Below are 8,131 nucleotides of genomic sequence, written 5' to 3' on the forward strand. Positions count from 1 at the left end.
GGATTTAGAGTTTCGGAAGGGACATCTTGACTGGCCAGTGAAATAAAGATTATTTACCAGTTATCAATTGGGGATGGCTGCCTGAAATGCTATGGAGAAGGACTCCGAGGCCTTGAAATAATTCTCAAGCTCCAGGTCAGAGTGTGTTGATTGATTAGCAATGTCTGTCACAGACACAGGATGGAAGAAAGAGCACTTTTGCAGGAGCACATGCCCCTTCTAGTTTAGGGCAAATAATGCAGGGTTAACAGATAGCAGGGGGATTTCAGAATTGCATCAGGTCACCTTGTGGTGGTGGTTTAGCCTTTTTTAAAACGTAGCATTTGATCACGTCTTTCCTCTTTTCCAAAGTTAATCATGTGACAGCCTATGTTCTCTACATTAGCTCCTGACATCACCCGTGTTGTTAAGACATAAAAAAAATTGAAGTGAATACAATGGACATAAAAAAAATTGAAGTGAATACAACGGTGAAGTTAACATACCAGCTACAGCAATCATTAAAATTCCTCATAAAGTTCCAAGGTGCATAGTAGCATAGGCGTACAGGCATCTGTGTGGCAGGTAACATGGTGCTGTGGCCGTGTGCTTCATTTACCAGTTTTGGACTTTTGCAATTTTTACATTTTAATAAAAACATTCTGTGGGGTTTGCACAAATATACATAAAGAGACATTATTTTTATATTTCTACATGGTAAGGAGATATCTATATTAATAAAAGGGTAATATGCTAATTAGACCAGATAGAACGGAAGTCGTCTGGACAGTCTTCCTGACAAAGCCAGGGTGGCGGGGCCAAGGCAGAGGTGGTTATGGGCAATCAGGCTGGTAGGGGAGAGTGATTAGGAGCTATCAGGCTTCAGGAGAGAGCAGTTAAGGGTGATCAGGTCAGTAGGGGAGCAGTTAGGGGCATCAGGCAGGCAGGCAGAGTGGTTAGGGGCAATCAAGCAGGCAGGCAGAATGGTTAGGGGTGATCAGGAAGGCAGGCAGGTGAGCAGTTAGGAGCCAGTGGTCCCAGATTGTGAGAGGGATGTCCTACTGGCAGTTTAGGCCCCATCCCCCAAGGAGTCCTAGATTGGAGAGTGTACAGGCTGGGCTGAGGGACCCCACCCCACCCCGTGCATGAATTTTATGCACTGGGCCTCTAGTTACTTAATATTTCTTTATGATGCCACATTTCAAATTTGCACAACTTACAAGCCTATTTTTGTTTTGTTTGTTCATTTATTTTGTTCTTGGATTCTAGATATAAGAAAATCATATGGTATTTGTCTTTCTTTGTGAAAAATTTTGTTCACAATTTACATTCATATAGAAATATGACTACATTGTGTGTGGTACCTAGCCCTGAAGATACTCCCCAGCACTCTTTGGCATATGTGTTCAAGTGGGCGTTGGGCAGTTAGAAAGCTTAGCAGGTGATTTTTCTCAAGAGCCAAACTGGAGGCTCATAAATCTCACTAACCAATATGGTTGTGGTGCTGCTGCTGACATGTCCATTGGATAGATTTTTGATTTCCTGTCATTTTTGAATAAAACAAATAGCCATGACATATATTTGTTCTTGCCTCTGGCAGTTGGGAGACCAGGCATGGTGAGGTTCAATAACATAGCAGAATTCTTTCACATTGGAATGATTAAGATCTCAGTTTCAACTATATCTTTGAACTAGCTCCTTTAGGTGGTTGGACTTAATAAAACGAGATGCTTGCTCTGTTCCAAGATCATTAGGAGGCAGAAATGCAATTTCTTCGAAAATTACCCGTAGTAATAGAACTCAAGTGACTCATGTAAGAGTTGTTTGAGAAAAGAGGGCAAGTAAGTATTGATTGGTGAGACATGTTTATGAGGTGTTAAAGCCTGTTTGCTTTCTCTTGCAGGGGAGCTGTGTTGTGTCTACTTTTGCTCAAGAATCACTTCTCGGACACAACATATCCAAGACTCAATTTTGGAAATGCAGGTTTAAGGATGCAGTATCGGCAGCTTGAAGAAGAGGAGACTTTCCTGCCAGGACCTGAAATGATACGCCTCCCTGGGAGCCAGCCTCAATAGTGGCACTCATGGAGATAAGTCCTTCTAGCTGGATTTTTATGGCATAGACTCTTCACGATTTTGCAAATAAAAGGAAGACCCACAGAAGATGATGTTGCCCTTCTTGAGGATGTCCTGCAGATGCCTGGTGATGTGTTTGGGTAGCCAGGGATAGGCTTGGACACTGGTGTTTGTGCTTTTATATGATCTGTATCATTGCCCATAGGATTCATGAGAGGATTCTAGGACAAATAAAGGAATCAAACCTGATACCTATTCACAGGTGGCCTGGAACTGACAGGAATATACCAGACCTGAGTTGAAGTGAAGGCACATCTATAGTTATGATGAAGATTCTCAGAAATTGGAGCATTGGCTTTAGACCCATGAGTACTATGCAATTGCCATCATTATCACTTTTATAATGTAACATGTGAGCTGTGGTTTGGTTTGCTGAAAAAACCTTGGATGGAGAATGGGGAGGTTATGTGTGCATAATCTTGGCTCCTACTAGTTCATTCTGAGATGTGGAGCAGCCATAACCTTTCTGTTTTCACTGGGCAAGTGAGGATAATTGGACACAGATCTTACTATTTACTACCTGTGGGTTGTGATGATTGAACAAGGCATTTAGTGTGAAAAGTACGGGTTTTGGAGTCAGAGACAGACCTCGGTTTGATTCCAAGCAATACCATGCACTAGCTCACTAGAACACAATTTTAAACCTTTATGAAGCTCAATTTTTTAAAATTTGTAAAATGGGATGATAGAATTAACTTCGTGAAGTTGTTGGACCAATTTGGATCACATATATATGAAGTGCCTAGCATTCCTGGCACATAGGAGAAGTCTATTAAATAGAAGCCATTCTTATTATACGAAACTATTTAGAAAATGTCCTTTTCAAATGTAATGTAAAGTAGTATTACTGTTTGAAAATTAGATGACAGTAGTTTGCATTTTCTATGATTGGAAGCAAAACTATAAATGGATACTACTAACTGAACGCTTGAAAAGAGGCAAAATTTGGAATTCATCTTAACATAAAAATTGGTCCATTAGTGGAAAGTAATAGGGAAATTGTTTTATTTTTTTAATATTTGAAATATCTCCTACTTAATGCACTGATGAATTTCAAAGCAATTGTATTCTTCTTTTTATACAAGCCTGCCACTGTGAGCCTCATCTTATTGTATTTGAACTATTTGTGCTGCCTAAGTTTTGTCTCAGGATGATTTCTTCTCGTTTCCTTAGTGTTTTGTTCTCTAATTGTGCTTGAAGGAAAATGAGTGGTAGAAACCAGAACACACTTTGACCTCCTTTTCCATTTTGTAAATGGCATTTTGTAGGCCTTTGTGATAATTGCCCACTTCCAAAAATAAGATGTGATGTGAATTATCACAGAGGTGAGAGGCAAGAAATTTGTATTTGAAGACTGACAGTGAAATAAAGTTAACCCTTTATACTCAACATCTTGCATCCTTTGAAGACAGGAGTTCTCAACCTTGGCTGTCCATTAGTCTCACCGGGGAAGCTTTGTGCAGTTCTGATGCCCTGGTTATAACCCCGATCAATAAATCAGAGTCTCTGGGCAAGCATCACTGTTTTTTAAAGCTCTCTAGGTGAATCCAATGGGCAGCTAAGGATGAGGACACTACGATGTGGATACTATGATTTGCAGACATCTGATTTTTTTCTTACCACCTCTGAAGTAGGAAAGGATCTTTGTAGTAAGAAATGGAAACAGTGAAGCACAGAGAAGCTGAATTGTTGCCTGAATTCCTTGAAGCTAGGGTGGCCAGTGCAAATGCCTGAAGCAGGTCTGGCAGGTGATCTGATGAGTCAGTGGTCGGCAAACTCATTAGTCAACCGAGCCAAATATCAACAGTACAACGATTGAAATTTCTTTTGAGAGCCAATTTTTTAAAACTTAAACTTCTCCTAATGCCACTTCTTCAAAATAGACTTGCTCAGGCCGTGTTATTTTGTGGAAGAGCCATACTCTAGGGGCCAAAGAGCTGCATGTGGCTCGCGAGCTGCAGTTTGCCAACAGCGGCTATGAGTGAAGCAGGCGGTGGCCACTGGGGAAACGCCGCGAGCATGCGCCTGGAGCAAGGTGATCAGTGGTGGCCCGGCTCCAGCACAGTGCTGCCACGTGGCTGGTTTGGCTCCTTCTTCCAATTTTCAATCTTCCAGAAAAAGAGAGACTTAAGGAAAAAAAAAAAAAAAAAAGAAATCTGATTTTTACATGTTGGTGACAAATTCGGAGTTGTTTAAAACGCTGTGCTGGCCAAACAAAATATGCTTGCTAGTAGTTTCCAGACTCTGCTTCAAGAATATAAAGGACCAGCCTAAACATCCCAGCCAGTGTTGAATATTTGCATCTCCCTATTCTGGGTGTAAGCTGCCTTCTGTCACTCCTCTGAGCCTGCTTTTAGTAGATATATCTCCCTCCATTTCCCCAGAACTCGCTGGACTTGTATCAGCCACTTTCCCTCACTCCTCTTGTCTCCTATGGGCATCCCTTGCAGGCCTCACATCTACGGCTTAAGAAATCTTATGCTTTTAACAGAATTTATTAGGGCTTGTTAGAGTTCATTTTTATTATATGTCAGAATCCTTTTCCTGTGATGAAATATTTAGAAGCCCACATTTAATTTAATTTTTTTAAATCCGTAGTTTAGTCTAAGAAATGTCAATACCAGGAATGCAGCCTTATTGGGCACCTTAGGAACATGGGTGGGAAAAGGTTAATTCACAGACCTGGATAGTCTTCCCCTTCATACTCCAGTGAGTCCTAGACTTCCATTTGTCCCAGAAATCCTTAGACCCTTGCGGGGGTGTAGGGTGCAAACGTGCTGGTATCTGGGGCCTCCCCCTGTGATTCTGATTCATGCTATTTTAGTAGGGCTGTGTGTGTGTGTGTGGGGGGGGGGGTGAGAAAGGGGGGAGGGGGTGTTCTATATTTTAAAACATATTCCCCAGAACAGTTGAGAAACACTGCTTTAGCAGAGGTGTTTTTGGCTTCTGCATCTTTTATCATTTAAGAAGGTTTTGCAACCGTTGGGCCTGGTAGTCATTACATTTGGTCACTCAGGACACAATATAAAGTTCGTATGCAGAGAAGCTGAGTTAAGCTATCTTTACATGACTGAGGTGCTTTTACCATGAAGAGGTGGCTTTTATGGTTTTGGTTATATATGGATTTAAAAAAAACGGTGCTATCTTTGTTTTATATAAGTAGCATATGTGTAGTAAGGTCTCATTTATCAGACATTGTGGGGTGCATGGTCTACACAACTTAAGGTTGTCCTTCAAGTTGCTTTGGGGCTTTATTGGAACCATTTCCTAAGTTAGTATACTCTTCCTTGCTTTTGCAAACCAGAATCTGCTTAAGGTGATGAAGTCTTTTCAGGGTCATTATTTGTGTTCTGAATTCTTGCAGGTCCTGTTTAGCTTTGTTAAAGCCCCTAATGGTCTTGCTCTGAGTTCTGGAGATGTGATAGTTTTTCTTTCCTCTCACTGTTATTTATCATTTCTCTCTGCCAATACTCCGCATGCCTCTAGGAACTTTCCTCTCCTGTGCTGTGTGGGAGTTGGGGAACCATGAAACTCTTACCGCATGTCAGGTAATGGTAGGCAGGCTCTGAAGGAGGCTCTGAGAGGCATTTCTGGCATTACATGAATGAACATTGCCGTATTGACTTAGTGACATTATTTTAGCAACTCCCCTACCTTCTTCTGACTCACTTCCTGATCCTCAGCTACCATGTCAGACCTGTGACAACAATATGAGTGAGAAATTGCTACAAGTGGTTTCTCTTGATTTTTAATCTATCCCCCAATCGTGCTAATATTTTTACATGTACAGTTTTATGATGTGAAACTTAAATAGATTAAGATGCAAATGAACATTTCTCAGGCCAAGATTTTGTGAAGGACAATAAAGTGTTTTTGATTCAGTATGGTTGTGATTGGAGCTATAAACTCGTTGTCTACCTATGAAATTCAATCCTGCAGTCATTCTGAAATAAAGGTGTTACAAGTCACATTTATGTGTGGATTCTCATTTTGTGGGGTATCACAACACTCAGCAGAGCTTGTGTTTATCATTTGTCCTAATGACCCTGTTTCTGGTCAGTGTCCCCAGATGAGGGTGTTATACCAACTGTAAGTTAGGGTCCCCTTCCCCTAAGGTGAGCCTTTAAAGTTTCTCCTAGAAATAAGCGCAGGTCACTTGGGTGACTCCAGTGGGCCATGTGCTAAAGGAGCAAAGGACTGGGGTCTGCAGAAGAAAGAAGCACAGCAGGGACATAGCAGCATGAAGTCAGGCTTCCCAAGGACCAAGGGGGAGAGAGCGCAGCTGCTGTTGACCTTTGAGGCACAGTTGTGCTTTCCGTACTTTGTTGCCGTGAGATTTGCCTTTATCATAGGTCCCCCTTTTCCTTGGCTGCATTTGGGTTTCTGTGTTTTGTTGTGGGGTGCCTTGTCCAAGCCACATGGATACCTTCCTTTTGTGAGAAAGGAAGTGGGTGCCTTTACTCCTGGGTGCCTTAGGAGTAGAGTCATTTGTTTTGCCAGCACTATTGAGCACCTACTGCGTGCAAGAGAAAGGCAGGATTTATCTTTTCAGTCTTGATCCAGTGGGTTTCCAGAAGGTTTGCACCAGCATTGAATTGACAGGTGGCAATGGTAGGCACCAGTTGATGGTAAGACCAGGAGCTGTTATCTCTTGGGTAAATCAGACAATTATTGCTTACTTAACAGATGCAGCAAAAATCAGCACAGTGGAAAGATCAGCACAAAAATGTGTAGTTTGGTGGCCCCTGAGCCTCACCAGCAGATTGCGTAGTTGTAGATGATAACGTCTGACTTAGTGAGAGGCCCATCATACCTTTCAGCAGATAGCCAGTACCTTATACACAGAGGGTGGAGCTGGCCTGCATGAGACCACCTCCTCCAGCCACAGAGCAGCTCCACAGCACACAGTGACTGCAGGACACTGGGTATCCAGGCTCAAACATCTTTTACTTTCAGGCTGTCCTGGCTCAGGACCTCCCTGGACTCAGGGCTGCCATGTCAGCATGTGTTTCCTGATGTCTGGGCGGGGCCTACTCACTGTTTTGGGTTAATCCTGCAAACCCCAGAATCTTAGCACGGGGCTTGGTGAGACTGAAGTATTATAGATAGAGAGGTAGCGGTCTGAGAATGACAAATCCGGTGCAGTGGGATTCCAAATAGAAATTAAGTTAACTTATTGAAACAATTTTTAATGAAAGTTAAAATGAAGTATTTAAATGTAAAATGCAGCATTTCTTGCATACCTGACTGCCCACTGACACCTGCTGGGTGGATCTCAGGTTGAACTTTAAAAAATACTGATGTTCAGGTCCTACCCCCAGAGATTCTAGGTTGCAGCCCTGTATCAGGGTTGCAACAAGTTTCCTAGATGATCCTGACGGCATGAGCAGTGATTCTGATCAACTTAAGAAGTGATGTCTGTTCTCCCATGAGTGGTAACCCTTAATAAGCTAGCTTGAGGTGGGAGTGTGCAATATAAGACCTCTCTGACGTTTTGCCTCTAGCCTTTCAGAAAAATGTCATTCACTGTCCAAGAAAAATGTGCCCCAAACCTGGCTGGTGTCCCTAAATGGTTAGAGCATCATCCTGCACACCTAAGGGTCTCAGGTTCCATTCCTGGTCAACACACCTGAGTTGTGAGTTCACTCCCTGCTTCCTGATTAGGACATGTGTGAGGGGCAACTGGTGTCTCTCACATCAAAATGTTTTTCTCTTTCACAGGGATGTTTCTCTCCCTCTCACCTTCCTTTCCTCCTTTCCTCCATCCTTCCCTTCCACTCTCGGAAAAGCAATGGAAAATATTTTCTGGTGAGGATGAACAACAATAACAACAAAAGAGATGTTAGAGATCCCCCACCATGGGCAGCCATGATGAGCTTTATGATAAAAAGTTTGGGTAGTGTTTATTAGAACAGAATTCCATGCAAAAAAAGGATCCCCTAGTAACTCAAGGCCTTGCTTGTCTGCCAGGGTTAACCTGAGTCGTTGTACTGCTCGACCTTAAGAAGTAGGTCTCT

General features: G+C 42.4%; 1 protein-coding gene and 1 long non-coding RNA gene across 3 annotated transcripts in view; both read left to right on the forward strand.

The window, feature by feature from the left end:
• The window catches only part of PRELID2 (PRELI domain containing 2), a 48,398-nt gene extending 44,895 nt beyond the window's left edge, over positions 1-3,503 (forward strand). For both annotated transcript variants that reach the window (XM_036425363.2, XM_045576480.1), the window contains exon 7: positions 1,883-3,503. The gene's annotated coding sequence lies outside the window, so the exon portion shown is untranslated. The remainder of the gene's footprint in view (positions 1-1,882) is intronic.
• A 588-nt stretch (positions 3,504-4,091) lies between these two features.
• Positions 4,092-6,082, forward strand: LOC118711885. The gene is made up of 2 exons (XR_004985856.2): positions 4,092-4,945; positions 4,979-6,082. It is a non-coding gene; the product is annotated as an uncharacterized LOC118711885 (long non-coding RNA).
• The last annotated feature ends 2,049 nt before the right edge of the window (positions 6,083-8,131 follow it).

The sequence above is a fragment of the Pipistrellus kuhlii genome, unplaced genomic scaffold (assembly GCF_014108245.1).
Source record: "Pipistrellus kuhlii isolate mPipKuh1 unplaced genomic scaffold, mPipKuh1.p scaffold_m20_p_8, whole genome shotgun sequence".
NCBI lineage: Eukaryota > Metazoa > Chordata > Mammalia > Chiroptera > Vespertilionidae > Pipistrellus > Pipistrellus kuhlii.